The sequence below is a fragment of the Trichechus manatus genome, unplaced genomic scaffold, assembly GCF_000243295.1.
Source record: "Trichechus manatus latirostris isolate Lorelei unplaced genomic scaffold, TriManLat1.0 scaffold00070, whole genome shotgun sequence".
NCBI classification, from domain to species: domain Eukaryota; kingdom Metazoa; phylum Chordata; class Mammalia; order Sirenia; family Trichechidae; genus Trichechus; species Trichechus manatus.
The window spans coordinates 4,282,342-4,305,037 of NW_004444006.1; positions in this window are offsets into that span (position 1 = coordinate 4,282,342).

Here is a 22,696-nt window from a genome sequence, read left to right on the forward strand (position 1 = left end):
GTGTGTGTGTTTTCCTGTGCCCAAACCACTGGTGATCTGGGTAGGTATGGAAAAAGGGAGCTGTCCTAATGGAACTAGATGTGCCCTATGCCACTCCTGCTGCCCCCTCCCCCACAAGTTTCTCTACTTTCTTGTGCTGCCATGAAACTTGGAACCATTTCCCCCTGATATCCCTGTCACCTTTGTGGCAGTGCAGTGCTATGATGTCCTGGGCATTTCTCCAGTCTGTTACCAGGCTAAGCTAGAGAGGGTTGATGGGGAGAGGTGGTGCTCCCGTGGGGGACCTGGGTGTGTCCACAGGTACTGCCACCATCCGGCTGGGGCTGGTTCTGGGACCTTCTGGCAGGCCCAGCCCTGCCCTGCCCCAGAACACCTGGAGGTAGATAGAAATAACTTTCCAAGAGCTGGGCCTCTGCTGTGGCCCACTGGGCACCAGGGCTGCTTCAGTTCATCTCTCAGACAGAAGGATCTTCCTTCTCATGTCTTCAGAGCTGGACCACACTAGACCCCACCACCATGGCATACTTGGGGGCATCTGGCTAGCAGCTGAAGCCCTCGAGCTAGAGCAGCCCAGAGCACTCAGTCTCCTTCCCACAGGCTGATGAGTAACTTGCTTGGGTCAGAGAGTGTGGTGAGAGCCCTAAGGAGGGTTTGGCCTCAATCCCACACCAGACTCAAGCAGGGCCTGGGACCTTCCTGCTCTAGCATGGAGCAGCCTGTGGGCCTTGTGGGGGGGGACTTCCTGTGGAGGTGGCTAAAGACAGATGTCAAGGGTGGAGGACAAGTGAGGTCTTGGCAGCTAAAAATGGGTAAGAAGGCAATAGAGGAAAGGAGGAGGAGGAAGGAAGGGGACGGTTAATTAGTGATCCAGAGCTGGAAATCCCAGTGAACCAGCCAAGGAGCAGCCATGGCTAGGAGGGAAGTGAGAAGTACGTGGAGAAGGAAGGGGGAAGAGAGCCACGGGACCTGCAGGGTAGAGGAAAGGAAGACTGGTCTAGGGCAGGGCTGGGCCAGGCTGGCGTGCTCCCGGAGCCAGCTGGGGCAGAGGCTGTTTATTTGGTTTCTTATTAACCACAGGAAGTGCATGGATCAGATGGGGCCTCTGCTGCTTGACTGCCTGCCCAGAGTGGTGCCCACCCTTCCCCCGACCTGGGCCTGGGGTCTCTAACCAGGGCTGGTTCAGGCCAGACTGGGGTCTCTAACTGAGGTGGAGCCTGTCCTAGGTTGAGTGAGCCCTTACCACCCTTCTCTGAGTGTCCTTGGGAGGCCGCCCACTTAGCCCAGGATCCCAGCTGCCCTCATCCTGCCAGTGGAGAATTGAGCTCCTAGGGGTTCCATAAGAGTAGCTGTAGGAGCATTAAGTAAAATTTGAGGGAGAGAGAAGTATGGAAAGGAAAGTAGTAAAGAAAGTATGAGGACAGTCTCCCTGATAGCCCAGCAAACTTGTGACTAGCTGTTCCTACTTGCCCTGGCATGGGCATTGTGACTGGGGCTGGTTTGAGCTCACTGCTGACACTGTGCTGACCACACAGTAGTGCTTAGTATCTCCTTGTGACATAGTGTCCCTCACCTGGACAGTGCCTGCCAGTTTTTTCAAACATTTACACACATTCTTTCGTTGAGCCTCATAAACTGCCTTGTAAGGCTGGTAGATATGGAATTCTTTGCCTCATATTTGAGATGAGGAAATTGAGACCCTAAAGGGGGCAGTAACTTGCCCAAGAACACACATCAAATGAGTGGGAAAACTAGGGTTCAAGCCCAGGCCTTTTATTACACCATGCAAAAGTGAGAGAAGTTCCCTTGAGAGTGAGGAGGTGTGACTCCCATTCTCCCTCCTCCCCTACACCTTTCCTCTGTCTAGGTTGAGACTGAGCAAGCATGCTTCCTTGGAAATCTTGAAGCATAGGAGCCCCCCCCCCCTTCTCTTCTCCTCTCTGGGTTGAGGGTGGGGGAGGGGAAAGGGAGGAGGACCAAGCTTAGCTAGCCAGAAGCAGGAGGTGGGAGCCTTCAGCGGGTAGGGCCCCAGTCCTGCCCCACCCTTGACTCTCCTTCCTGTCCCGGCTGAGCCCAAGCTCCTGGTGAGTCAGGGATAGAGGATGCTTCCCAGGTGAGGGTGGGGCAGCCTGGCTTCCTCCACAGGCTGAGCCCAGTTCTTCAAAGAAGCCAAACTGAGCAGGTGCTAACCAGACCTTAGTTTCCGTGAAGAACAGCTTGTGGAGCTGCAAGGGCAGGGCTCTTGTGACCTTATTATACTGGTCATTTTGTCTCTGATGCACCAGGGACGTGGATGGCCTGACATGCTCTAGGCAAGGGCATGAGAGTGGGCCGCAAAACCCAAGGAGGGACCCAGGCCCAACCAGAGCCATCCTAGGTTGGGCCCTGCTGAGCACGTCTCTTTGGCCACCTGTTGTCAATAACTCTTGGAAATCCAGCCCGCCCACCTGCCTGCCCTCCTGCCCTTCCCGGCACATCACAGTCCCACTGACACCCCAGCTGAGTCAGCCCCAGCATGCCTGGGGACCCTCCTTGCCCATTTGCTGTTGGCCTCCTGCTCAGCTGGTTATCAGATCTGGGGAGTGGGGGCCCCAGCTGGTGTTTGTTAGGTTGGCTCCCTCTTTGGGAGGCTGCTGAGGGTGATCCCAGCCCCCACCCAGGACATGGGTCATGAAGCCCAAACTGAAAGCAATTTAAGGGCATGGGGGAGACAGTAATTGTAGGTTCTGTTTCCAATGGTTAATTATCCAGCTGGCAAAGAGAAAGGAACGCGGGAAAACTGGGAGTGGGGGGATTAAGTAATGTGTGAAGGGATATGGGAGGGTGGAAGGAGCTTGCCACAGGACTCTTTGTACAAGGGAGAGCCCCATGCTGAGAGGCTGGCAACCTGAGGGCCTGCCTCATCCATGCCACGACTCCCTTTTTGACCAGGGGCAGGCAGGTCCCTGGCTTTTTGGACCTCAGTTTTCCTGTATAGGGTAATGAAAGTGTGGGACTAGATTTATTTGTTTATTCAGAAACTATTTATTGAGAACCTACTATGTGCCGGTCAGTGGTCTGGGCACTGAAGTACAGTGATGAATAGGATAGATAAGGCCCCTGATCCCAGAGAGCTCACCTTCTAGAAGGGCACCTTCTAGAGGGGACTGTCTAGAAGGGTCTTTAAGCACCTGGTTAGATCTTGACTGTGCTTGTGTGTTGACTGAGTCATGGGGATGTGAGAGCCAGGATGGAAGATACCCAGATTAAAAAAAACTGGGTTCTGAAGTTAGTCTTTCAATCATTCATTCATCCATCTATCCATTCATTTTTTCTCAACAGAGATTGAATGCATGGCACATAGTAAGCACCAATAAATGATTGCTATTGCTTCTCCTGTGAGGTGTGGTGGGGATAGTTTGGCTCTGGGGCTGGACTTCCTGGGGCCTTTTCCTGCTTAGAAGTAGACCCCAAGCCCTGGCTGTTCCCACCATCACCAACCAAAGCTGGCCTTTTGCAAAGTTCCTAAATATCCTCATAAGAACTTGTCCTGGGGTTCTAATCCCAGCCTACTGCTTCTATCCCCCATCCCAGGTACTTGGGCCAGGGGCCAGGCAAAACGTACCCATGATAAACACTTCCCAAAGCCTGTAGGCAGAAGCTTCTCAGACTAAAAGAGGTGTCCTCAGCCCTTGCCTATCCCAGCAGCCCCATGGCCAGCCTCTCACAGCCTCTCTAGAGACAGAGGATGAGGAGCTAGCTTCTGGGAGAGGAGCTTCTCTCTTTCTCTGGGCTGGCCCCTATGGACAGGCTCCATGTGGATCCTTTGGTCCTATTACCAGGAGAAACTAGGTGAGATCCTGGAGTCCACCCCTGCCCAGGAGACTCCACACTGGATGGATTCTACTGGTCAGAACCCTATGCTGCCCATGCTCTCAAGGGGACTGGCTGTTCAGGTAGGATCTAAGAAGCTGGAGGCATGGGAATGGTAGATCTCGGACTTTCCTGAGAGCTCCTTTACAACTTTATGGAAAAACTGGGGCCCAGAGACTGGATAGGACTTACTAAGGGCACACAGGAAATGCTGGCAGGGCCAGACCTAGAACCCAGCTTTCTTGCCTCACAGATCAGAGCTGTTTGCCCTTCTGCACACTGCTGCATTGTTCTCCCAGAATCCCCTGGAGTGTGTGTGTGAGTGAACCAAACAAACCTGTGTATACACAGTATTTATATTGACAAACCGTGTAAGTACAAGGCAGTTACCAAAACGACACAGTACAACCCTGAGGAAAATGTGATCCTCTGAGGGTTAGGCCTGGTGGCAAGCAGCCCTTGAAAATGCACTAACAGTTTGTCCCCCTTCCTGGGACTCTTCTGTGGCACCTTACACAGCTCTGTAATCCCTCAGCGACACAACTGCTTGGAGGCATCTGTAGGGGCCAGACCTGCTAGTTCATGGCTCAGACCCAGACTCGGGCATCTCAAGGCTGAGTGGAGCCTTAAAGGTCATGCACTTTCCCCCTTCCTTCAGAGATGTGAGTGGCAGGCCAACCTCCCTGTGCACACCTCCAGGACTGTCCTCCTTCCCTCCCCCACCCAGGCAGCCTGGCCTGACAGTTAGCTATCCTTGCCCTGTCTTTAGCCCAGCTGCACACACTAATAGCCATGGCAGTAACATGCTTTCACATGCAAATTGCTATGGAATTCTCAGCCCCTGCTGGTGCCCCAGCCCCCAAAGCCTCCCCCTGGGCAGATTCAGAGAAGAGAATGGAATCTTTCAAGTTGTTAGGGTGTTTAGAGACCTTCTAATCCAGCCCCCTTGTTGGGTGGATGGGAAAACTGAGGCCCAGAGTGGGGAAGAAGTGACTGCCCACATTCACGGAGAAAGTTTGCTAGCACTGGCCTTCTCAGGTCTTCTGACTTCCAGCCTATTGCATCTTCAAACCACCGCACAGCCTCCCAACACCCCCTACCCCAACACACACACTGGTTGTATACTGTGGACTCTGGAATCCCTCTCCCTGGCATTGACTCTAATCCCAGGCACCCCTTGGTGGGGTCTGGGACTGTGAATCCAGAGATAAAAAGGCTAGAGGAGTCCATGACTTTAGGGGCGTTGCCCAGGGAAGGGAGCCATTCTCCTTTGAAACAGGCACAGGCAGAATTTGTTCACTTCTCTGTCTGCTTCTGCATCCCTGTATCCCCTAATCCTGGCCAAGCTGCTGTCTCCAACCTGCTGGCCTGACATGCCCCACCAAGCCTTCTCCTGGACTACCAGCAGAGCCCAGGAGGCACAGGAAAGCCTGGTCCCAGCTGGGGTATGGAAAAATCTGCTTTCCCTTCAGTTTAGCTGAAACAAGATTGGAATTTTCTGAAATGGACTTTAAAAGGAAATGAAAATAAACACCAAAGGGAAAAAAGAGGCTACTTTCCAGAGCACAGGTGTCTGCTCCCAGCTAAACCAAGATTTTGCCACAGATGGGCCCATGCTAGCAACTTCAGGATTATCCTTGAATCAGTCCTGCCTATGAAACAGTGCTTGACTCTGACCATTTCTGACCACTCCCACAGCCACCACCCTGGTTCAAGCCACTGCCATCATCTCTTGCCTGGATGATGGCAATAGCCTCCTAACTGATCTTCCTGCTTTCGTCCTGCCCCCCTCTCTTTGCAAAACAGCAGCCAGAGCGATCTTTCCAAAGCTCAACCCAATCTTGTCAATCCTGTTTACCTTTCAAATCTGTCAGTAGTTTAACTCCTTAGCACGGCTTTCAAAGCCCTGGGTGACCTGACCCCTGTCCATCTTTTTAGCCCCTCACCTCTGTCCCCCAACACACATTACACCCTAACAACGCAAACTTACTCACTGGTCCCGGACCAGGACACGCACCCTAAAGCCTCTGTGCCTTTCCATATGCACTTCCTTCAGACAGAAATCCTGTCCCCTTGCCGCTGGCCTGGCAAACTCCTACTGACCCTTTATGGACACCTCCGGCTACCAACCCAGGCCAAGTTGGTTCTCCCTTCTTAGCTCCCACAGTGCTTCTATTCCCACTGTGTGTATCTGTGTCTGTTTCCTCCACTAGATCGTGAGCTTCTGGTGGGCAGGGACCATGTCTAATTCATCTCTGTGTCTTACCTAGAGTGATGCCCAACACAGAGCTTAGCAAAAAGGCAATATCAATAAATCTTTGAAATGTGTGTCAAATTGAATGGATTTGGCTGGGCTGGAACAGCCATCCCGGGGCTCTGTTCCTGCCCTTCACCTGCTCGCATTACTGTTCAGCCAATCTGGAGAGTCAATGTCTTATTATATTATTCTACAATAAAAACTAACATTTATTGAGTACTTATTATAGGCCAGGTACCATGCTCAATACTTCATATGCATTACTTTATTGACACCTAATGTCTCAATGATGTCTCACTTAGGTGCTTATCTGAGGTAGGACTATGATTATCCCTGTTTTACAGATGAGGAAATAGAGACTTAGAGAGGGAAAGTACCTTGTCCACAGGCAGGTGGTTAGGAAGTTGTAGAGCAAGTATTTGAACCCAAGAAGCCTGAATTCAGAGTCCAAATGCTTAGATACTTTGCTCTGCTTCTCAGGGGAAATGGTGGTGCCAATAGAGAGAGAAAGGGAGTCTGGGCCCTTCAGCCTGTACCCTTAATGTCAGACATGTGGCTTGAGAGGCCATCTAGAATGGTAGTTAAGAACCCAGACTCTGGAGTCAGGCTATCAGGGTTCAAATCCCAGCTTCACCACTTTCTAGCTATGGATTCTCAAGCAAATTACTTAAAACCCTCTGTGCCTCTGTTTTTACATCCATAAAATGGGTAGCAGCCACCTCATGAGGATTAAGTGAAGGAACACATGTCAAGCCCTTAGAACAGTGCCTGGTCCTGGCAATTGCTCAGGAAATGTCACTTACTACTGTTTAAGAGTCCTGAGGCAGCCTTTGGTTCCCGTCACTCAGCTTCAGGCAGCCCAAATCTCCTCCAGCTGGTCTCTGCTTGGCCACTTGAATTGAGAGGCTCAGCAGCCAGAGGATCCCCAGCCCCATCCTCTACCTTGGCCTAGGTCCCTATGGCCCCAGTGAGGGTCCAGTGGGTGGTGAGCTGCAAACTTCTCCAGGACCCTGCCCCAGGGCTTGGCTGGCCTAGGCTTGGCAACTGAAGGCCCGAGGGAAGGAAGGCCCAGACAGCTGTGCCATCTATAGGAGCTTGAAGTCAGGGTGGAAAGACCTGCATTTGAGGCCTGACTCTACCACTAGTACTTGCATAAGTCATCTCTTCTCTTGAGGCCTGAATTTCTTCTTCAGCTGTTCAATGTTAATGGAATGATGTAAGTAAAACTGTTTTGTAAAAAACAGTAACGTGTACTCAATGTAAGAAGCCCCCATTTTCCATTAGAATGTGTGCTCCTTTAGGGCAATGAACCTAGCACTCAATGAAGAGCTAATGAATGAATGGATAAGTGAGTATCCACTCCCCCTCTCCCCCAGATTCTGTATCCCTTCCCTTCTAGAATCCAGCAGCCAGAGAGCCAATTCCAAAGTAGGAACACTGATTCTAATAGAGGGATGGAATGTTTCTGGGAAGTCCAGAAGGACATGTTGTCATGTTCAGGAGAAGCTAATTAATGAAAACTTGAGAGCCAGAGATTACTTTGTTCCCTGCCTCAGTAGGGTCACCAGACCTTCGAGGTCCCATCTGAAAGAAGGAAGATATACTCAATGGTTTCTTTCTGCACCCTCTTATGCTGGTGAAGTTTCAACTGGTACAACATTTCTGGACATCAGTTAGATAATAATATGCATTAAAGCCTTGTTCAGACCTTCTGACCCAGTGATTCCAATATGGACCAAGGCCCTGGGTAAGGGATTTTCACCATAAGTTTATGTATTTGCAACGTTTTTATAACATCAAAAAATTGGAAACCACCCAAAAGCCCCCTCTCTGGAAAGTTTTTATAATATATACACACACACGTCCCTTCAGCAACCATGAAGATTTCTCTGTGTAGCATATGTTAACTGTCCTCTCCTTTGAAAAACCTTCCCAGTTCCCCTTCTGAGCTCTGCGTGCATCTCTCTCCATTCTAGCACGTTGGATCGCAACTACCGGGTTCTTCACTTCTTAATAACTTGGTTTCCTCATCTGTAAAATAGGGATTCTGATACTACATATGGCATTGGATTTTTGAAATAACATATATAAAACCCTTGGCACAGTGCCTGGCATGTTGTAAACACACAATCAATTTTATTATTACAATTACCATCTCAACGTGAGACAGCAATCTCCATGTCTGCCTCTGTCATTAAACCACAATCCCCTCAAGAGTGGAACTACATTGCACTTTTTTTCTCTCTGAAGCTCCAGAGCCCAGTACAGAGCTTGGCACATAGTGGGTGCTGAGTGAGTTTGGTAAAAGAATAAATTTTGTCCAATACCTTCAACACAGAGGAGGCAGCTGAGGCCTAGGAAAGGACAAGATAAGAGTTGGGACCAGAACTCAGGCCTTCTATCCTCAAATTGTGGTCCCCTGGGGCATTGGAAAGGAGCCCTGGTGGCGCAGTGGTTAAGCACCCGGCTGTTAACCAAAAGATCGGTGGTTCAAACCCACCAGCCACTCTGTGGGAGTCTGCTTCCATAAAGATTACAGCCTTGGAAACTCTATGGGGTAGTTCTACTTTGTCCTACAGGGTTGCTATGAGTTAGAATCGACTCGATGGCAGTGGGTTTGTTTCTTTGGGTTTTGGGGCATTGGGACTGAGAGTGGAAACTGGGAGCAATCTTCTGGATTGGATTCCTTGAGCTGGACTGCCTGGGCCCTCTCTGTGCTTTGGGTCTGGGACTCCTGTGATCAGATGGGCTCTGGGACTAGGGGCATTATTCTGACCCCCTTCCCCTTTCTTGCCCTCATTCCCCCCATCGCAGACTCTGGCCTGGCCCAACCAAACAGGGAGATTCATTAACTGTCTAAATATGCTGAGCCCAGGGGCCATGTGCACCCTGCAACAGAGCTGGGGTCCCAGCAGGGCCAGAGCCTGAGGCAGTGGTAGCTGTGGAGGGCTGGCTGTGCAGTTGAACTGGTGAGGGGAAGCTCAGGGAACAGCTAATGTGATGATTGATGGGGAGGTGAATGAAGCCAGGCCAGCCCCAGGCCCTCTGAACCCCCAGCCTCTAGTCCTTCTTAGCCACCTATCCCTGCACCTCCAAGGTCCAACCCTGCTCACCACACTTATGGCTCCAGACCCCTCTCTCCACTCCGCAGTCCCTCAGTCTGGGTCCCTGAGCTTCAATACTAAGCCTAAGAGGAGGGTGGGCAGGAGTGGGTTGGGTTTCCCCAGGCTCCTGCCTGCTTATTATTATAAGGGCTATTTCTCTAATCAAAACTCCCCAATTACCCAAGGGCCCCTCTGATTAATATTCCATGATAACAGGAACAGGTCACATCTGGCTGCAGAAGCTGGAATTTGACACTCCAGGAGCTCCATGATTGGTCTGCAGGAAGAATAATAAACTTCCTTTCTCTTGCCCCCCTTTCTCTTCCTTCCCATTCAGAGGCTCCCCCTTTTCCTCCCCCTCCCCTTTCAGAGCCCTCTGTCTACCACCCCTCCACTCCTGGCCAAGCTCCCTGCTTTGAGCTCTGCCCTCTCTCTAGGCAGAACCTACATCTCCAGTCTTGGTAAGCCCCCTGGCCATTACTGTTGCCTTCCTTGACAGGCTGGCTCTTTAGCCTGGGAGCATTTTGTGCTGGGTTAGAGGGGCGCTGAGCAAGGACGACAATGTTTGAGTGGCTATGAGTGCTCTAAATGTATCATCTCATCAAATCCTCAATACTATATTTCTATGAGGGAAGTAGTATTATCCCTGTTTATTGATAGGGGCACAGTGGCTCCAAGAAACCACAGGACTTGCCCAGTCAGCATCACACAATTTCTAAGTGACAGAGCTAGAATTTCAAACTCAGAGCTTTCTGCTTTCAAAGCGCCTCCTCTCTCCATACCTGACCCTGATCTGCTGAGGATGGTTCAGGCCATGGATGCTTGGGTTAAGATAGGACCCACTGATATGGTACAGAACCAGTGCCCCTGACATCCATACTCTCAGGCGTTCGTTGGATTATAGATGGTTTTTAGGCAGGAGTGAACCCCTAGAGACCTTTTAGTTAAATCCTGCAGCCCAGAGAGGAGAAAAGACTTGCCTATGTTCATACAGGAAGTTGGTTGTAAGTATGGGACTAGAATCCAGGTCTTGTAACACTCAGAAACTTGTTCAATTTGCCATCACATGGAGGGCTCTGAATGAGAGGTCTCCCATCACACCTGCATGCAAGGAACTGCCAGACACCACCCTTCTCTGACCTAACTCAAGGACACCCTAGAGAGAGCACAGATGCTTGTGTTTGTTAAGTCTTCACCAGGAAACCTGGGCAGAAAAGGGTCTCTCAGAGAAGCCTCACAAAGCACTTAGGACCCTTCCTGGATTAGAGTAAGCACTCAGTAAGTATTATCATCTAACCTGCTACTCACGAAAAAGGCCAGCACCAAGTGAGCAGTTATTCCGTGCCAGGCACCATTCAAAGCACTTCATGTGAGATAGTTTATTTAATCTCCACAACAATTTTATGTGGTGAGTACTACTCTTATCATTCCCATTCCACAGACAAAGATACTGAGACACAGTGATATTAAGCAACTTGCCAAAGTTCACGTTGCTAGTAACCTGCAGTTGAACCCACATAGTCTGACTCCTAAGTTTGACTTCTTAACCAGTCGTTCATTTTGCCTCACTAGAAACAGTCACTGACTCCCAGTACCTATAGGATAAAATCTAAATTCATTAGGCTACCGTTCAAGGTTCTCCCTGCTCTCCTCCATCTCTCACTACCATGTACCTTGAGAACTGAATGACTGCTTCCAGCACATCAGGGGTACTACCTGTTTCCAAGCCTTTGCTTAGACAGTCCCCTCCACTTAGAATGACCCCCTTCCCCCTCTAAAAAGCAAACAACAACAAAAAACATACACACACAAACCCTACCTCTCCAGGTGCTCACTTTGAACCCATCCTCTAGTAAGTACCTGGAGAGGTGGTGTTTGTATGTGTAGGTGTGGGTTTTTTTTTTTTTGGAGGGGGTCGGAGGATCACTTCCTGTGTGACCACTCTCATGATGGAACCTGAGAGGTGCCCTAGATCAGTGGTCCCTAAACATCTCACCACCTAGGACTGTCCTTTTGAACTATTTCTCCCCCAGTAAACCCCAGTCCCTTTGCCCTAGACATCAAGGATTTGAAAGATCTTGTCTACCAAACACTGTGCATTTAAAAAATATAAAGCAGGGTTAGCAGGAATAGCCAGTCTCCTGGAAAATCAGCTACCACGTTTAAGAGGTGTATGGATTTTGCCTTCTTCACCTACTCCGCTTCCGGCGAACTTGCTTTCGAATGCCTCAGTGTCACTTCTGGGCAAACCAGATGCCTAGGCTGGGCCCCCTGCAAGTGAGAATAGAAACATTGGCATTTTTCTCTCTGCAGATGATATGGTTTTACTGTCATGTTCTAGAAGTGACTGCAACAGACAATAGATCCTGCTGCCCAATTATTGTCAGAAAGCAGGCCTTAAGATCAACCACCCGAAAATCCAGATCATCAGCATTGGCAGACGCCTCCACCCCCCCACCCCACCCCCAACATTCAGTTGATTTCTCTCCAACAATTTAATACAGCAGTTCAAATCATTCAGTTTCCTGGGGGTGCAATTTGCAACTAATTCATCTTGGAGGGTTCACCAGTAAGCTATATTGCCTAAATTAGATGTTCTAGGGGTGTTTTATTGAGAGTTTTTAAATAGCCACAGTGGCAATTGGTAATGCCTGCGTTGAAAGCGTTCCAGACAGGAATGGCTGCAGGCCTGGCTTGACGGCGGAGAACTGTATACATTGGAGGGATTCAGAACTGTTTTCAGAAGACTGTGCTTTTCTGTGGCTGCCCCACCAGGCCCCTCTGTGACAACCACTTCTAGCCCCTCTTGATCTATCTAAGTCCTCCCTTCTGCCTGAATCTCTGGCAAAGGATAAGGCTCTGCCCTGCATCAGCAACACAGAATTGTGATACTCTAGGATCTTCCTCCAGATAACTCAGCCTTGAAGCCTCTGATGTCTCACCTTATCAATAGCTCAGGTGGGAGAAATAATATTTATGGTAGACAGCCTGAATAGCAGACAATCCAGCCTGTCTCCTGGAGTTGCATTATCCTTAGCTTAAGGCAGCCCATAAAAGGGCCGGGTATTTGGACCCAGCATTTTTGCATCTCAGGAGGCAGTAGAGCATAATGATTATGAACCTGCGCTCTGGTGACAGACTTGGGTTTGCCTGTATCCCTACCACTTCCTGCCTATGTGTCTTTGGGCAAGTTTCCTCATCTGTAAAGTGGGGATAATAACAGTGCCTACCTTCTGAGTGTATTTAGGGATTTAATGCCTGGCACATAGTAAATGGTGGCCATTCCTATTTATTGTTATTATTGGAAAATTCCCATGGGTCCATGTAGGAGGTGGTTGGAAGGAATATCGTGAGAAAGTCACCCTGGGACTCATGCAGGGATGTTGTTGAGGACATTGTGTGGTCACTTCTCCCAGAGCCCTCTCTGTGAAGGTCCAAGGGAGGAATATGATTTCTTTTTTGACTAGGAAAAGCCACGCTTCTCTGGAGTACTTGGTTTATTTTTATGTTACAGATGCTGGGGAGCATGTAATGATGATGTTTCCCTCTTTTCTATGGCTACCAGGGGACCTCGGAGCCAAATGCAGGGCCACCTCTAATAACTGTACAGAACTTTAGAGAAGGCATTTTGTGTGTCTGTCAACCTAACCCTGGTTTCATTATTTTCCTAACCTTATTTTTTCTTTATTTCCTTCAAATAAATATTTGATCGGTTTATATTTTATGGCATTTGTTAAGTTGTCCCAGTCCTTTAATGAATGACATTGCAGTATAGATAACTGTCAAGAGCTACCGTCATTTAGTGAATGCTTACTGTTATCAGTGCTTTCCATGGATAGCTTATTTAGTCTCATAATAACCTTATGAAGAAGGTGGCCATTATTATCACGCCCATTTTACAGATGAGTGAACTGAGGTTTGGAAAGATTAAGCTACTTGCCCAAGGTCATACAACTTGGCAGAGCTGGGTATGAATCGTGCCATCTGAGTCCAGAGCCAGCACCCTCACTCTGCCATGCTGCCTCTGACAGGTAGATGAAGGTGCACGGGCAGGTATCTAAGGGATGCATGTGTAGAGATAACAGATTAGATAAATAGATATAGGCAGATATGATAGGCATAATTGACAGACAGTGAGATGAAAGATAAAATTGGTTTTTCCATAAGGTAACCAGGATTGCCACATGGAGCTGATATAATTCTAGCTCAAAGCAAAAGAACTTGATGTTTTAGCCTGTACAATTCTACCATAAGAAAATGTCCATTCTCCCTTAGGTGACCTTTATGGACTTTATGGATTCATTTATGCATCCATCATGCAGCTACTATGTGGCTGGGCACTGGGGACACAGAGATAAATAAGAAACAGTGAGTCCTTATCCTCAACAGGCTCTTGATTCACTGAGGAAGACATACATGAAGACTAGAGATTATGATGCAGCAGAATAGGCACTGTAACAAAGGCCTGTTCCAGGTATTTGGGAAGCTCAGAGGCAGCTTGAGGTGGGAAGCAGGGAGTCAGATGGAGTCTGGAAATGCTTTAAGTTGTCATCTCATTGAGAAATGCTTCCAAGAGGGGGAGTCGAGCAAAGCGCAAAGGATGGTTAGGAGTTTGCTAGGCAGCTGAGGGGCCAGAGGACAGACAGAACTGCATGGGCAAAGGCACAAAGGTGGGTGAGAGCAGGGCACATTGGAGAACCTGCAAATTATCTGTTCTGGTTAGAGGGTAGGGGGTGTGTTGGGTGGATTATGAGATGAGGCTGGAGGCCAAATCATGAAGGGCCAAGGAGTTTGAAGTTTATCACACAGCTCATGGGGAGTCCTGGAAAGGTTTGAATCAGGGAAGGGTCATGGTCAGATTTGCATTTTGGAAAGATGACCTCAGCAGCAGTGTGGAGACTAAAGGCAAGGAGACTAGCTAAGAGGCAGTTTCTACCACCACCATGCTGCCACCCTGTTCTGAGCCTCTGCTAGATGTGTTGTTCTTTCAACAAATAACTACTGAGTACTTATTATGCACCAGGCACTGTTCTAGGCACTAGAGACATCACAGTAAACAACATGGATGAAGCTCCCTGCCCATGGAGAGCTTATATTCTAGTGGAGGGAGACACACAATAAAAAATAAACAGAAGAAATAAGTAATTTTATATATTATGTTAGAAGGTGTTAAGAGCTATAGAAAAAGAGAAAAATTGAGCACAATAAAAGAATTGGGATTGTAAGGGTGGGGAAGGTTCTAGGCCTTATTGAGAAGATGATATTTAAACAAAAATGTTAAGACGGAAAGCAGTGGTCAATACAGGGACTTTTCCCATGTCTCACTCCTACAAGCCTTTCACAGCCCAGGACAGTGGACTTGAGATCTGACAGCCCTGGGTTCGAGTCTTGGTGCCTTGAGCAACAAACAACCTCTTCAAACCTCCATTTTCTCCTGTGCTCCCTACCTCCCAGGGCTTTGGTGAGGTGAGGGACACACCAGAGCTTTATAGTCTGACAGGCAGGGTCCAGAGGTAAAGGGCTTATGGCAGACTTTCTGGCATCCCTTCCCCAGGCTTTTGGCTGCCCCCACAGCTCTTTGGGTCTGAGGAGCCAGTAGAAGAGAAGGCTGTGGGAGAATTGCTAACAGTCTCTTGTTCGTGGGAGGGTGAGCAGCTTCTCTCAGCTCTAGTAAGGATGAAACTGAAACGTAGGCTGGGCCTGTGGCACCGTGGCTGCTGCCTCTGTCATGCACCACTGGGCATGAACCCACTGTGTGGCAGAGCTAGAAGACAACCCTGAGAAACGATCCAGTCCAGCCCCTATGGTACAGATGGGGGTGCTGAGGCCCAGGAAGGGCAAGAGACTGGCCCAAGGCCAAACAGTGAGTGAGTCAGAGACAGATCTGGCACTGGGATCTAGGCCTCCTGCCTCCCCAGATGGGTCATTGTTGAGTGGGCGGCTGCTTTGACCTGGGTGAATTTGTTACTAGTCATGTCCTGGCCAGGCCTTCCCTTTTCCTACTGAGGCTTCCTTCCGGGTCCTGGAGCCCACTGCTAACAATTATAATAATAGCTAACATTTAGCACTCTTCTAAACAATTTTCTTTCTTTATCTCATTGAGTCACTCAATAACTCTATGAAGTATTATCATTATCCCCATTTTCTTTGTTTTGTTTCTTTTTTATGATTTTTTAAAATTGTAGTAAATATATAGGTAGCAAAACATTTACCATTTCAACAATCTTCACTTGTACAGTTCAGTCACATTAAATAGGTTCATCATGCCCCCATTTTTATAGATGAGGAAACTGAAGCACAGAGAGGTTAAGTGACTTACCAAAGGTTACATATTAGAAAGTGGGTGAGCTGGTCAATCTAGGCAGTTCTGCTCATTAGTCTTTGTATTTAGCCATTAGGTTATAGGAATGTGAGATGAGTGTGTATGTGTATATGTGAGTGTGTGCATAACTGTTGTGTGTGAGTATGGCTGAATGTGTGTGTTGGGAGGGGTTCCTGGCTAACTCTTAACTGCTCTTTCTTAGCAAGCTATCTAGGAGATCTCTCTCTGTCAGGCCCCGTAGGGAGTGGGAGTGCCTGTGGTTCAGAGTAGCTGTGACCTCATGTTCTGCTCCCATTATCTCTCCATTATGGGAAGAGCAACACACAGTGAGAACATACACAGATACCACAGTGGATGCGAAACCCTCTGCCTGCTCTAAGGCAGTGGTTCTCCAAGTGTGGTCCCAGACGAGCATCACCATCATCTGGGGATTTGTCAGAAATGCAAATTTTCAGGCCTCCTCAGTCCTACTGAATCAGAGACTCTGGGGGTGGGGCCAAAAAAACTGTGCTTTAACAAGCCCTCCAGGTAATTCTAATGCACGCTCAAGTTTGAGCATTATATGCAGGCAAGAGGGGCCCAACAGTGTGTGCTGGGTTGTGTGCTTCTGTGAGTATGCACACATGCACTCAGTACACAGTGCTTTACAATTTCAAAAGGGCCTTCTCACCCATAGCCTCCTCCCACGTTCCCAAGGACAACTGGGAGGGAATCAGAGCAGGGATCCCACCTACTTCTCAAATACATAAACTGACCTCCAGGCCGGTGAGGTCATGCAGCAGCCAGTCCATGACAGATACCAAGCATGGAAGTCTTCTCCAGTACCAAGTGCCTCTCTTAGATTCTCCTACCTCTGCCCCATGTGCTAGTCCAGGGTTCCCCCTGCGCACAGCAGCCTCTCAGAGGAAAGAGGGAATGGAGAGATGGTGATTCTCAACTTCCTGGCTACCCTACCCCCACATCCTCTTCCTCCTGTCAGCAGCACCTGCAGAGTAAGTTCCCTCTTCCCCAGGTGAGTTCACCTGGCAAGAAAGGAGAAGGGTGCCCCGGGAAAGGAGGAGGGGATCCAGGGAGCAAACAACAATTTCTAGGAGATACCTAGGGGTGTATCTGGAGGCAGCAGAACGTTCTGGCTTAGAGGCCCCTCTTCATTCACTCCACTGCATATGGGGGCTCCACTGGAGCTGGGCCAGGAGGCATTACCTTAGTCCCAGCGGAGGGTGGAAGGTGGGGCCTCAGGCAGTCTCCTTTCCAGGTCCATCTTCTACCCTGACCACACACTCGCTCTCAGGTCCCTGGAAGGGAAGGGAGGGACTATCTAGCCTGTCAAAGGGGCTGGGGATGACAGGATAGGACGGAGAGAGGGGGCTGTCTGGGAACATAAAACTAGGGTATGCACAGTCAATAGATCATAAAAGTAGGTAAAGGTCCAGTGATTCTCAAACCAGGGTTTGTGCAATTTGGACGGGGGAGCAGTATGCTGATGTATTCTCAAGGGCCACAAATTCTTTGAGAATTTAACTTTCATGTATTTTCTATGGTAATCTAAACATAATCTTTTTACATTTATAAAGACAGCTATAATTCACAACCAAAAGACATTTTCATAGCCTGCATTCAGTTCTGAAGACAAAACATTTCTCAAGTGGGGGACATGCTGATCTGAGGGTGGGGGTTGTAGTTGCCCACAGATATTTTCTTGGTGGGGGGATGGCTCTGCTGATTTTTTTGTCCTGTAAAGGGAAGATCTGTATATTCCCCAAGGTTAAGAAGCACTGATCTAGTCCAGTCACTTTATGTTTCAGTTGAGAACACTGAGGTCTTGCAGCAAATCAGGAGCAGGGCTGGGAATAGAAGGCAGGGATCTTGCAGCCTGGCCCAGGGCTCCTTCTGTCACAGTCTGCAGGGGCCAAGGCTCAGGCAAGGACAGAGGCTGAAGGGGGGCAGAGGTGTGCGCCTCAGCTGTCTCCATAGTGGATTCATACATCCTCTTTCTGTTCATTGGGGCTGCATGAACTCATTTGGATCTTTTTAAGAGTGAATGAGAGTTATGAAGGTAAGGATGGCCAGACCACCAGCCAGACAGAGGGTGTCATCCTACCAGAATGGGTGAGAGGAATCAAAAACTTTATGTCATGGTGACTACTGTGTCTCTGTTCTGTGAGGGATACTTCAATGGGTAAGCCTTCGCCCAACTCCTGGATTGCTGGGGAAGGTAGACATAAAGATAATGGCAACATTTCACAGTTCTCTGAACCAGGCTTTTCCATCCATAATGATAACTGACATTTATTGAACATTTACTATGTGCCAGGCACATATGCCATAGAAGTAGGTGCAGCCCTCCTTGGAAAATGAGGCTCAGGAGGATTAAGTAACCTGCTTCTAGGTGGCAGAGCCAGGCAGACTAATTCCTGTGCACATTTTCTTAACACTCCCCAGTGTCATATGATGCTCACAAAAGCCCTAGGAATGAGCTACGATAGGTCATTTCTCCCATTTCACAGAAGAAGAAACTGGCTCAGAGAGAAAGAGTGATTGATCACAAGGTACGAAACTAGGAAGTGTCCTGTCTGCTTCCTGATATGGTATCTGCTCACTAGTCCCATACTGCCCCATCCAAGACCTGAAACCATGAGATCTTTAAGGATTTGGTAGCATGCCAGAAACAAATTTGTCAAAAATTGGCAACAACAGCAAGTTTGCTGAAATTATAAACTGGTTGAAAAGAAATATTGCCAGTCAATGGTTTTTCATGTAATGGTAATTTTTTTGTGCACCTTGGGGAAGTTTTACAGCCTTTGAACATTTTTGTCTGTTTTCTGGATTTTTACATTTTATTTTGGGGGAGAATAATTTGGGAATTCATTTTTAACTTTTTCTTCCTGTTCTAGTTCTTCAACAATATTTTCATAAACTTTGAAATTTTACCTCTGGTTCTAAGTAAATTGCCCCCCAAAAAGCAAATAGATTGAAACTGAAATGTTTCCATCTGCTAGTTTTAGCTTTTATAAGTTTGTGTAACCTAGGAATACAATCTGCTTTTCGATTATTTGCCTTTTAAAGTTTTTCAAATTAATTTTTGTCAATGATGCCAACTTTATCTTTAGCTCAAGTTCTCACCAATTTCAGTGTGTACTCCTTTTCAGTAAGCAGCTTTTGCATAGCATCTTTTCAACTGAACCATGATAATCATTTGCTACCATTGGGAATGCCATTTACTGTCAGAATGAAGTGATTGTGGTTTCAGGGACAAGCTTAGGCTGAGCTTTGTTGGTGTAATGGTGCTTGAAAGTATTGGACAGGAAAATGCCAGTTGGCATGATGTCTACACACACAGGGCACAAGGTGGGGTGTGAGGTGAGGGAAGCATCTGAAGTCCTTGAAAAGAATCAAGGCATATTGTTCATTGCACTCAACCTACTGCTGCCTCAGCGTTTGTCTAAAATGTCTGAGGCTTGGTGCTTCCAATGCTGGGTGTCCTTTAAAAACTGGTTTGGCCCCTCTCCTGAATGGCAGTGGTGTGGGTTCCAGGCACATAGTATTTGCCTCACTGGTCCTGCATGCATTGATCCTTCCACCAAAATAAAACAGATGCCCCCAAATGCATTTGAATGAGAAGCATAGGTGTTTCAATAAATTAGAATAACCCCCCACAAATAAAAAGGCAAACAACTCTTCTCAACATGAACAATGCACTAAAAATACTTAAAGTTGTCAAAAATTTTGTTAAAACATCTCGTGGTGCATCAAACTTACCAATACCTGGAAAACTGGTGACTTTGTTGTTGTTGTTGTTAGCTGTGGTTGAGTTGGCCCCTGACTCATGGCGACCCCGTGTGTTACAAAATAGAACTGCTTCATAGGGTTTTCTTGGCTGTAATCTTTATGCAAGCATTTCATCAGGCCTTTCTTCCACGAAGCCACTGGGTGAGTTCAAACCTCCAAACTTTAGGTTAGCAGCTGGTCACATACTGCTTATTCAATTTTCTCTAGTTTATCATTCAGAACCTTTTTTTTTTCACCATATCACTTGGAGCCAGACCAGATCAGTTAGAACAAACATCCTCATCTCATTTTTCCTGGAGGTGTGTAGATCATTGCTGGTTCCATAGTTGAATTTAATTCAGCTGGACCTCATGCGTCTTTTCTCCACATGTATGCCTCACAATATCCCTCTTGAACGAGATCCTCTGGCTTCAGAATTCAGAGAGGAGATGCATGGAGACCAACAGAGGTCAAATCAACCCTATAACCATTGTGAGATTCAAAGTAGATTTCCTCTTCTTTTATGGGTTTTTCTGTATTTTCCAAACTTCCTTAAGTTACTAGGTATTACTTTTGTAATTATCATAAATACATCTCACAATAAAAAGTATGAAAACACACACTCAAAGTGCAGAATCAAACCGTGTAGCTAACACTGTGATGGGAACTTTGGGGCTGGGCCTCTGAATCCCTGTCCTGGGCTCTCTGGTCCTACTGGGGGCTTATTGTCTCAGCTAAAAACTGGTCTCCTCCCATCCCTCCTCTTCCCCCGCTGGCTTAATCTGCCAAGAGAGCCGAGTAAGGGGGTGGGGGACTTGGATCTCAGACACCAGAGGGGTAGAGTGATCAATCTAAGAGCACACGTAGTAAATTAAGACTCAGTTGGGGTAAGACAGCAAAAACTAGACTGCAAATGGCAACAATTATTCAGCATTTGCTTTCTGAGTGACAACTATGTGCCAGCTGTGGGGATGAGGTGGGAGAGCATTTAAAGCTCAGTAAGGCAGAATTACATCCTTTGATAGGCAGTGTGATGTAGGGGCATGAGCTACATGAGCCATGGGCATAAGCCAGAAAGAACGAATTCAAATTCCAACTCCACCACTCTGTGCTTTGGAACCTCAACCCTTTAACTCTTGCAGATTCAGCCGCATCATCTGTAACATGGGAACGCTGTTTGTCACGCCAACATCATCAGTGTGTATTGAGGGCTTACTATGTGTCAGGTGTGTATGTGCACTTGACTGACATGATCTCATTCATCTTCACAACAACCCTACAAGGCAAGTACTGATATCCCCATTTTACATATGAGAAAACTGAGGCTCAGAGGGGTTAAGTGATTTGCCCAGCATACCATAGAAAGCAAATAGTGAGTTCAGAGTTTGAAGGCAGGCAGGCTGACTCCAGAATTTTTGGTTTTCATCACTCTGTTTTATGACCTCCCATCAGTGAGCTGGTGTGATGAGTCAATGGGGCATTGATATTTCAAATGGGCCTAGCGCACAGTAGGTGCTCAACACAAGCTGGTCCACTTCCCTTGAGGATCTCACAGTCCAAGGAGAACAGAGGAGAAGGGAGGGGCTATGTCCTTCCTAGGAAAGTATTTCCACCCCACAGACTAAGGACCTCTCTTAGCAGATATCTCTTTGGCTTCCTGGCAGACCAAAAGACCCCCTTCCTCTGCCCCCTCCTCCAGTTCAGGGCAGATTTCTTCTGACCCCCCACCCCCACAGTCTGTCTGGGCCAGTTTGTCTCCCCCATCCTGGCGAGGCATTAAAAATTGAAACCTCCTTTGAAGAGAAAATAGTTTAATAAAAGCTCCATCCATTTTTCATGAGAGGATCAGGAGATGGATGGTGAAGAGAGGAGAGGCAGGGTAGAGGAGGTGAGCAGGGGGAGGTAAGCAGTGAAAGAATCCCTAGTGGGAGCTCAGCAGGGTGGGGATTCAGCTGAGCTGGGCCAGGGAGTGCTGCTTGTCCCCGGCCCACAACACCCCAATATCCTCTTCTTTTCTCACTTCCTGTTAGCAGAGTAGAGGCTGGGCCTGCTGGTGCAAGGTGGTAAAGTACATCTCTTGCCTTCTCTTCAGGGAAGGCCTCAGAGGAGCTACACTGCACTCCCTCAGAGGAAGGGGAGTACTAGATGACCTCTGGCCTGGAGTGCCTGCCCCAGAACTGATCAGCATCTGAGGTTGGACAAGAGGAGGTCTTTTATTTGAGCCTTGGCTACACATTTGGCACCCAGAAGGCCAGGCAGGGCAGGGCCAGACCAGAGCACCAGGCTGGGCACTAGGCAGGGGTTTGAGTTTTGGGAAGAAGCCCAACAGAGAGGTCTGGACTCTGGCTTAGCCATGTTCTTTGGATCCTAGAACCTTTTCCAACCACGAGAGAAACAATTATATTCACTGTCCTGCCCAACCTCCACCCTTTCTTACCTCTCTTACCCCAATAAAGACAGATTTACTCATGAAGGAGACCTCACTGGCTGGTTTTGGCAGGAGGGATGTGTGCTGAATGTGTTTCTATCTCTGTCACAGATCTCTGTGTGTGTGCGCGTGTGAGAGAGAGAAAGCAATGATATCGGCTGGTGCCTATGTGTGGGAGCATGTTTCTGCTCCCTGGCTCCCTGCTTCTGAACAGGTTCAATCCCCTCCCTGAGCATATGCCCTAGGGCAGGTGGGATGGGTAAGGTGGGTGAGAGGATAATGGGAAGAGTAGAAAGGAAGGCATAGGGGTGGGGCTTCTGCTTAATAAACATGGGCAGGAGAGGGCTTTGGGGGGCATTCCTGGAGTGATCATTGGGGAAAAGGCTGAGAAGCTCATTGATGGTGCCTCTTTGGGTTTCTGGATCCAGCTTTCAGTTGAAGCTCCAGGCGAATTCTGGTAGAGCTTCCTCCCCAATCTTTTCCAGCCCAGGGGAGTCAGGTCCCCAGTGTCCAGCCTCTGGGTAGCTGGGATGGTGGTGTGGAGGTCCTAGCTCCAGGAGAGGATTTAGGGCCAGTGTGGGATATCCAAGGAGCCCTGGTGGCGCAGTGGTTAAGTGCTCAGCTGCTAACCGAAAGGTCAGTGGTTCAAACCCATCAGCCACTCCACGGGACAAAGATGTGGCAGTCTACTTCGGTAAAGATTTACAGCCTTGGAAACCCTATGGGGCAGTTCTACTCTGTCCTAGAGGATCACTATGAGTCGGAATTGACTCAGTGGCAATGGGTTTGGGTTTTTTGGGGTTTATTCAACATCCAAGTGGGAGTGTCAAGTAGGTAGTTGTTTGGAGCTCAATGGAATGGTCAGGGCAAGAGATATACTTGTGGAAGGTATCAGAATTCTCACCTAGGGGCCTTTGAACTTGCTTTTACTTCTGCCTAGAACTCTCTGCCTTTGATATTGACATGGC